The 9,592-nt window shown below is 38.2% G+C and overlaps 1 protein-coding gene across 1 annotated transcript in view; it reads right to left on the bottom strand.

Moving 5' to 3' along the window:
- LOC129692922 (cytochrome c oxidase subunit 7B2, mitochondrial-like) overlaps positions 1-6,506 on the bottom strand; it is a 128,892-nt gene extending 122,386 nt beyond the window's left edge. The window contains exon 1 of the mRNA XM_055629462.1: positions 6,447-6,506. The gene's annotated coding sequence lies outside the window, so the exon portion shown is untranslated. The remainder of the gene's footprint in view (positions 1-6,446) is intronic.
- Positions 6,507-9,592: the final 3,086 nt, after the last annotated feature.

The following is a 9,592-nucleotide window of genomic DNA, read 5'->3' as shown; positions in this document are numbered from 1 at the left end:
CTCACTTTTATCAAGATAATAAGGACCAAGCCTATACTACTGGCTCTGCTGTACTCTTTCTCTGTAATAAAATACTCATAGTATGTGCTTCTCAGTATTAGTTTTTTTGAGTCAGCTTAATTTATCCCCAATTCAACACACAGCTCAGACTTCTGTTAAGAAATGGCAGTTCTCAGAACAGACCCCTGGGCCCAGATATTTTGGTTCTGGGATAGGGAGGAGGACCTCCCTCTTAGTGGACTAGGGGAAGGGCATGGGAGGAGAAGAGGATGGGAGTACAGGATTGGGAGGGGATGAGCTACAGCTGAGATACAAAGTGAATAAACTATAATAAAAAAAAATGACAGTTCACTGAACCTAGCAGAATCAGGAAACACAAGGACACACATCTATTGCATATACTCTCATGATTTCTTAAATAATCACTATGGATACCAACTCAATATAGCTCTCTCATCATCACCTCCACTGCTCAAATTAAGTGGCTCAGTCCCAAAGTATCTGACAAAACAATCTGTAACATATGACCATGTCATGAACTGATTGGCTTGCTCTTTGATCACCTCCCCCTGAGGGGGGAGCAGCCTTACCAGGCCACGGAGGAAGACAATGCAGCCACTCCTGATGAGACCTAATAGACTAGGATCAGAAGGAAGGAAAAGAAGACCTCTCCTACCAGTGGACTTGGGGAGGGGCATGAGTGGAGAAGGGGGAGGAAGGAAGAGGTTGGGAAGGGAGGAGGGAGGGAACTACAGGGGGGATACAAAGTGAATAAAGTGTAATTAATAAAAAATTTTAAAAAAAGAATGCCAAAAAAAAGTGTGTATTTGCATTGACAACAGGTTCAGGTATCACTAATCCACACTCACCTCACTCTGGGAACACTACAAACCAGATTAATCGAGTTCCTACACTTCATTTTCATTTAACTCACATAAAAAATACTGCTAAGCATATTAATTTTACAACATTATTTCTTCAGCTTCACTAACTGGGCTCCCATGTTCTTTCCACCCACCCCCCAATCTCTCTCATTCTCTCTTCTTTCATTTAGGTATTTGGAGACAGAGTTTCTCTGTCCTGGACTCACTCTGTAGTGCAGGCTGACCTCAAATTCACAGCTATCTGCCTGCCTCTGACTCCCTGAGTGCTGGGATTAAAGGTGTGTGCCACCACGCCCAGCTCAACTTCTGCTTCTTTTAGCCATATATGGTCTTTCTCCAAACTCTATCCTATTTGGCCTTGTAACTTAAAAGCCATTCTTACTCTCAAGACTACTGAATTAGTGAACTCTAAAACCTTACATTTTAGCCAACATCTCAGTACCTTAAGCTCACTATCTAGAATAATCTTTGTCCCAAATATAATCATTGGCCTAAAGCCAAATAAGCATTAAGATTAATTTCCCATTTCTCTTCCAAATTTGTATTACTTTTTATAATCAAGAAGTTATTTCTAAATTACCTCATTCCCTGTACTCATAAATTCTATAAAAAACTGTATTCCTTTGAAATATCTGTTCTAAAAGCCAAAATTACATTAAATGGTCTCATCATTTCTTGTTTGTATTATTCCAGTATTTACATAATTGGTCTTCCTGACTCCTATCTTTCCATATTCAATTTACCATTTACTTATTTTTCTAAAGTATTGATATTTTATACTTTTACTTTCCTATTTAAAAACCGTACTAATCTCAGCTCAGTCTCCAAGTGGGTTCTCTAGTAAGGGGAGCAGGGGCTGTCTCGATTATAAACTCAAAGGCTGGCTCTTTGATCACCTCCCGGAGTGGGGAGCAGCCTTACCAGGCCAAAGAGGAAGACAATGCAGCCAGTCCTGATGAGACCTGATAGGCTAGGGTCAGATGGAAGGAGAAGAGAACCTCCCATATCAGTGGACTTGGGGAGGGACATAGGAGGAGAAGAAAGGGGGAGGGTGGGATTGGGAGGGGACATAGGAGGGGACTACAGCTAGGGTATAAAGAGAAGAAATTGTAATAAATAAATAAAAGAATACAGATATTTACAACTATTTATCGACCTATATATGACTTTAAAGACACTCCTCAATCCCAAAACATTATGCCATAAAAATTAGAAACCAAATAAAATGGTGACTACAGAAAAAGGACATAGAAGTACTTTTGTTCTGAGTCTCACTAGGATACACATTAGTTTATATGAGCATCATACAATCCAGGGCACCCCTATCAATGTGCTAATTTTTCTGTTATGTTTTCATGCCATCTAAGAGGAAAATGGGTTTGGCAGTGGTCAGTATAGATGAAATCTGAGTTACGCCTGTCTTTCAAAAAAGTGTAAACGTTTACCATCAAATCACTAGATTTGAGTTAAAGTACATTTCCTTAAAATTTATTTAAAAATTTTCTTCATTTCTTCCTAGTTTCTGATATTGTTTGAGTGTTACTGGAAGTAGATGTTATCTTAAACAAAACAGCATATCTCTAGTAAACACACTTTCAACCATGCATCACTATGACTGTTTCTGCTGTCTAGAGGATCCCTACACTAATGAAATGTGCCTCTTAGGAAGGCCTTAGTTTCACCTGCAAACCCACTATAAACAGATTACTGACTAAAGCTGCAAATGATGCTTCTGAAGCTTGCTTCCCTAGGTAGCCAATGAGAATCAATTCCTTTTTCATGTGTTCCTTCGGGCATTGCCATTCATCACTGAATTGCTAACGCTATGAAGATCATTCGTTACTACTACATCATTTTTGTAGAAGCCAGGACTATGCCTCTAATTTTCATTTTGTTTTAGCCATTATCTAGACTTCTTAACGTTTTAATTGCTTAGTATATTTAAGAAACAGAGTACAATGAATGTAGTACTCAGGAGAAAGGCCCTAGCCTAGCATAACCAAGGCTCTGGGTTTGATCTGCATTTCTGCAGTTTTCAACTGCTTAACTTATTAATTTTCTCTCTTCTCCATCATACAACAAACTAATGCTGTTTTGTTGGAAATGAATATTTGTCTTTTGTGCTTTTTAATTAGATCTTTTTGCTAAGATACCCCTATCTATATTCTTAAAGTCTAGTTTGCTCTACTTTAACAATAAAAAATGGATTCATTCTGAGTTTACTACAAGTACCCACTGTTTAAATACACACATAACTCCCATCTCCAAACACCTTACTGGGATGGATAATTGCAAGAAAGAACTTTTTTTCATACTATATGACTAGCCCATCCAACATTTAACTTATTCTATATCCTAGCCTCTTATAATACAGCTTATAATAAAACCTTTGACCTGCCTGCGTTTGATCTGTCCTGTCTGCAAGATATCCTGGGATAATGGTGTTGCATAAATCCTGGAAGTGACCAACCACTTGAGGTCCACACAAGAGAGAGTCAACACCCAACACTGCCTGAATAGCCAGGACCAGAGGCTGGATAGCCAGTGACTCATGATAGAAACAAATATGATTGGCAAAAGTCAATGTCAATGAGGTGATTTCTAATGATGTTATGCTATACTTGTAGATCAGTGCCTGGCCCAATTGTCATTTGAGAGGCATCATCCAGCAAATGATGGAAGTAGATTCACAGCCAAATACATAGAGGCAGGGGAACCCCACAGAAGAGGAAGAAGGATTACAGGAGCAAGAAAGTTTGAGGACACCAGGAAAACACAACCACAGAACACAGACATCAACTAAGTAGGGCTCATGAGGGATAACAGAGACTGAAGTGACATTCAAGGAGCCTGCACAGGTCTGTGCCAGGTCCTCTGCACATGTTATGGTTGTATAGTTGCATGTTCTTCTGGGACTCCTAACTTGGGGAGTGAGAGGTATCTCTGACTCCTTTGCTTGCTCCTGGGACCCCTTTTCCTCCTACGGAGAAGTGGTCTCACCCAGCCTTGATATGACGGTTTGTGCCTAGTCTTATTTTAAGTTGTTATGCCATGTCGCCAAGTGGGCTTTGAAGCTTCAAAAGCCCAAACTAGGTCCAGTCTCTCACTCTCAGAGCCTGTGAATCTGGATATTACTCTCAACTTCTTTTTCAGCACTGTACCTGCCTGCATGCTTCCATGTTCCCTGATAATAATGAACTAACCCTCTAAAACTATAAGCAAGCCCCCAACTAAGTGCTTTCTTTTATAAAAGTCACCTTTGTCATGGTGTCTCCGCACAGCAATATGACAGTGACTCAGACAACACCTAACTAGATACACGTGTTTTACAACTGGCAAGTAGGATATATATGTGACAGAGAAATGCAGCACTTGTCTTTCTAAGCCTGGGTTTTCTTGTTTTATATAATGTCTTACTGGTCAACTAATTTTCATACAAATTTCATCATTTCATTTTTTATTATGGTTGTTTCCATGTAGCATGTTTTCATTAACCACTCATCTCTTAATAGTCTGATTAAGGTTGATTCCACTTCTATTATGAAATGAGCAGAAATGAACATGATTAAGAAAGAAATATTTTTGTGGTTTAGCTTTATGCCATGACCAAGCATAGCTGGGTCATATGAAGTCCCATTTTTACTATTTTTGACAAGCTTACACACATAGTTCATACTCTCAGCACAGTGACTAAGATTCCTCAGAAAAACACATACTACTCTGTTATTCCATCCCAATAGTTGGAACTGCTGTCACCAAAAAAAGAAAAAACAAAACAACAACAAAACAGATGACAACAGAACCTGAGGAGGATGAGGACAAGAGAAACCTTTACTAGATACTCTTTATTAGGTAACTCTAATTGTTTTTAACTTCAACCCCTACCTATGACTTTTCTGATTTTTGCAGAAACCATTTTTTTTCTTTATTTCCTCAGCATATCCCAATCATTGCACAATAAAACATTCTGCTTTTTGCAATTCAAAAAAGACCCATGAAATATAGGGAAGCATTTTAATGTTTCTTTATATAACGTTCTAAAATTTCTTTTACATAAATACCTCCAACACAGGGTGATTTGGAATCGTCTTGTTTCAACCAAGTAGCCACTGAGCACCACCCTTTCTACCACTGCTGTACACCTCTGGATCCTGCTTGAAGCCAATTCCCTTTCAAAGATATCTACATCACATCTCCCTTTCAGGTCATTTCTAGTAAAATTTTTATTTCCTTCCCAAAGAAAAAGAATTTTTCCTCAAACTCACATCTGTTCTGTGTATGTTCTTCCGCTACTGTAAATACGGAAGGACAAAATTTACACATGTTAAAAATTACATATCACATATTTTACAATTCACAAATCCTATGGGAAAAACAAGTATTAGAATGATTCAAATTACTTTTTTACTTGTTTTCATAGTCACAGGTTTTGCAATAATTTTAAGGAGCCATTTCTTATCAATTTGTTAAGGTATATTATACTCTGTATATAAATGACCTTTATTCCTTATAAAACTAACTTTGCAATTCCAGCTTCATAATTTCATATATTTAAGCAGCTCCTGTGGTGGAGTTTCGGGTAATCAAAATTAATGTCAGAATACACAGAATTATCAAAAACAAAGCCAACTGAAGATTAAGAACTTGGGGAAACTTTAAAATCTATATACAAGTCCTGTATGTCCAAGGTTTGTCCATCTGTAACTCTCTCTCTTGGCTGAATAAGAGACAAAATGATAGAAAAATGGGGCAGGAGCTGTGTCTACTCTCTATGCCACCTACTTGTGCCTCACACTGGCTAGTTCACGCAGACACCCCTAATGTAGCGAATCAAACAAACAATAAACAACAACAAAAACCACCTTTGAGTTCTAAACTGTTTCCATACAAAAATGTATCTATCGTCACTTCTTTTTCTCATACGTTACTTAAATAATGATAATAATAATATCTACAGATTTCCAGGCCAGGCCTAGCAGCGGAAAGAGTTTAGGACCCATTTAATAAGGCTGTCTGTCTTCCACTCCTGAGTGGACAGTGCATGCCACACCTCTGAAAGCTCAATAGCTCTTTTTTTTTTTTTTAATTTTATTTTTTTCTTATCAGTTACATTTTATTAACTCTGTATCCCTCAATAGCTCTTTTTAAGGACCAGGGTGCCCAAACTCTTCTCTCTAGAAAGCAACATTAGCTTCTATGAAAATATCCACTCTTCGGTGGACAAATTACCTGGTGCGGAAAAACATCCCTAAGCGGACACCTGACTCAGCACCTCCCGCTGTAAGTGCGGCTGGGCACGGCAGAGCATGGCAGGGCCAGCCTGGACCACGGTGCTCAGAAGCCATGCCTTGAGGTCTAAGCTGGTCTATGTCCTTCTAACCCTACGACCTAAGGCGTTGGCTGCTGGGGAAATCCAACACAAACATTTCTTCCCCCAAGGGGGTATGGGGAACAAGCAGGCGACCAGGAGAGCTCTAAGAATTAGCTGCGCAGCCAGGTATTAACAACTGGAGATGATCTCTGCGAACTATTGACAAAACAGAACCCACAAACCCGTCTTACCAGCAACGCCACAAGCAGAGGCCAAAAGAAGATGGCACACAGCGAACCGAGTAACCGTTGGTCTCACCTCGGAGAGGGCGGCACTTCCTGTGGCAGCTCCCGCCTCAGAGGAAAGGAAGGGGCGTGTCACTCAAAGTTGATTTTGCAAATGAAATTATTTCTAAACACTAAAATAACAAAATGGTACATTGTATTATTTAAAGACAAAAATTCTCAAAATTTATTTGTTCATTATATAAATTTAAAATAACGTTAGCAATTATTGGCATGTGTTGGTATGTTTTAATTAATATATCAAAATTAATGTCTTTAATATTTTAACTAATAATATTTAGCTAACATTTCTGAAGAACATGTTTAATATGATATCACGGTTTTTAAATTTTTTAAATTACCTCTTGTGATGGTTTGGATGCTAATAGACTCTATACAGTGATCAATCTGAAGATGTGGTCCTCAGTTGATAGAATTGTTTGTCAAGCCTTAGGAGGTGTACCCTCACTGGAGGAGCTGTGACCTTTTGGAAAGAGATGTGACTTTATTGGAGAAGGTCTGTAAGGGTTGGGGGTGGGAGGGCTTTCAGGTTTTAAAATCATAAGCCATTCCCTCCATTCTCTGCCACCTGCTTGCAGATCAGTAGATAAGCTGAGTTACTGCCTCACTACCATTCCTACCTGCTGCTATGATCCCCTCCATGATAGTTAAGAACTCTAACCCTCTGAAACTGTAAGGCCCAAATTAAAGGTTTCTTTTATAAGTTCCAGTGCCCATTGTGTTTTATATCAGTAATAGAAAAGTAACTGAGAAACCTTATGTGTTCTTAAGTTCTTTTGGTTCTTGTGTCACACAGAAATTCACCAATGTTATAATTTTAATTAATTATAATAAATTTAGTAAAACATACGATTTTTATTTTTAAAAAATTAATACAAAATAAAAATAAAAGAAACTGGCCAGAACCAGAGAGTTTTCTAGGTAAGCTCTCTAATAATTTTAGTCCAAAGATTTTTGTTTGTTTTCTTTTTTTAATTAATTTATTTTTTTAATAATTACAGTTTATTCACTTTGTATCTCAGCTATAGCCCCCTTCTTCTTCCCCTCCCATTCCACCCTATTTCCTTCTTCTCCTCCCATAACCCTCCCCTTGTTCACTGATAAGGGAAGTCCACCTCCCCTTCCATATGACCCTAGCTTATCAGGTCTCATCAGGACTGGCTGCATTGCCTTCCTCTGTGGCCTGGTAAGTCTGTTCCCTCTTCAGGGAAGCTGATCAAAGAGCAGGGAACTGAGTTCTTGTCATAGACAGTCTCTGTTCCCATTACTATGGAAGCCACTTGGATACTAAGATGCCATGGGATACATCTGTGCAGGGGTTCTAGGTTATCTCCGTTAATGGTCCTTGGTTGGAGTATCAGTTTAAGAAAAGACCCCTGTGTCCAGATTTTTGGTTCTGTTACTCTTCTTGTGGAGTTCCTGTCCCCTCCAGGTCTTTCTATCTCCCCCTTCTTTCTTAAGATTCCCTGCACTCTGCCCGAAGTTTGGCTATGAGTGTCAGCATACCATGCAGGGTAGAGTCTTTCAACGGCCCTCATGGGTATGTTCCTGTCCTGTTCTGTTTTCTCCCTCTTTTGATGTCCATCTCCTTTTCTTTCTGAATGAGGATTGAGCATCTTAGGTCCTTCTTCTTAACTTAAGTATATTGATTTTAATATGTTTACCCTATATTGTATGTATAGTATCCACTTATAAGTGAGTATATATCATAAGTGTGTTTCTGCTTCTGGGATACCCCTCTCAGGATGATCTTTTCTAGTTCCCACCTTTTGTCTGCAAGTTTCATGATTTCCTTGTTTTTAATTGCTGAGTAGTATTCCATTGTGTAAATGTAACACAATTTCTGTATCTATTCCTGAACTGAGGGACATCTGGGTTGTTTCCAGCTTCTGGCTATTACAAATAAAGCTGCTAAGAACATGGTTGAGCAAATGTATTTGTTGTATACTTGGGCATCTTTTGAGGCTTAAGAGTGGTATAGATGGATCTTGAGGTAGCACTATTCCTAATTGTCTGAGAAAGCGCCAGATTGATTTCCAACGTGCTTGTACAAGTTTACAAGATTTTAAAAGAAAAATCCTACAAGATTATATGTATTTTGTATATGTGTGGGCAGGCTCTAACTTTAACATATGTCTTGAAGTTGTCCTAGTCATCTTTTCAAGCAGAAAAAAAAAACAAATTTGATTACAAAAGCAGAAATAGCAGTCAGTCTTATAACCAATTATCTTTCTAGAACAGCAAATTTTACAAAATCAGTGAGTTTGAGAATAGTCGTTAACTTCTGGAACAGAGGGAAATGGGCTGACGGGGTACAGGCTGTACGAATAGAGGCTTATATACTAGAGCTAATTTTTTAATTCTTATTTCCTCAAGTATAGTAAGTCTAAACTTTAAATGTAATGCTAGCCATCATTTAATATGAATTCATAGTTTAAAAAATGAACTTATTTATGTTGTCAATTCAATTTTCATTGTAAATGACACATTCATGTAAAATATATATTTTTCAGCCCAAGTATCCTCATAATTTTTGCCTCCGTTCATAGTACTTATCTTCAGACATGCTTATACATAAACTTTTCATTATTTACAGTGTGCTTGAAGACATTATCCAGTTTTTATTCTATAAATTGAACTAAATCACATGCGAAACCAATAATATACATACTTTCATATGTTTTGTATATCATCAAAGTAAGAAAATAAGGAGAAGGAGGGCTCCTACAGCTGATTGAAACATACAAAAAATAAAACTGGATATTTTATGAGGTCTATCTAGATGATGAGGATTAGGGACATGGCTCAAAAGTAGAGGGCTAGCCTACTTTTGTAAGCTCCTGGTTTGATTCCCAGCACAACGTAATGATACACAGCTGTTCTTGTATGAATCTGCTGTGCCTCATAACGGTAATCCCAGCACTCAAGAGACTAAGGCAAAAGGACTAGCCCCAAGTTTCTCACAAGCCTAGGCTATATAGTGAGATTCAGATGGTCTGGGATACAGGATGAGACTTTCTCTATAAGTGGGAAGAGAGAAAAGAAGAAAAAGAAATGAACTGACATGAAACCTGGGAGAAAAAAAATGGATT

The sequence above is a fragment of the Psammomys obesus genome, unplaced genomic scaffold (assembly GCF_907164565.1).
Source record: "Psammomys obesus unplaced genomic scaffold, mPsaObe1.curated_primary_1811, whole genome shotgun sequence".
Lineage (NCBI taxonomy): Eukaryota > Metazoa > Chordata > Mammalia > Rodentia > Muridae > Psammomys > Psammomys obesus.
This window is presented reverse-complemented; position numbering and strand designations above follow the sequence as displayed.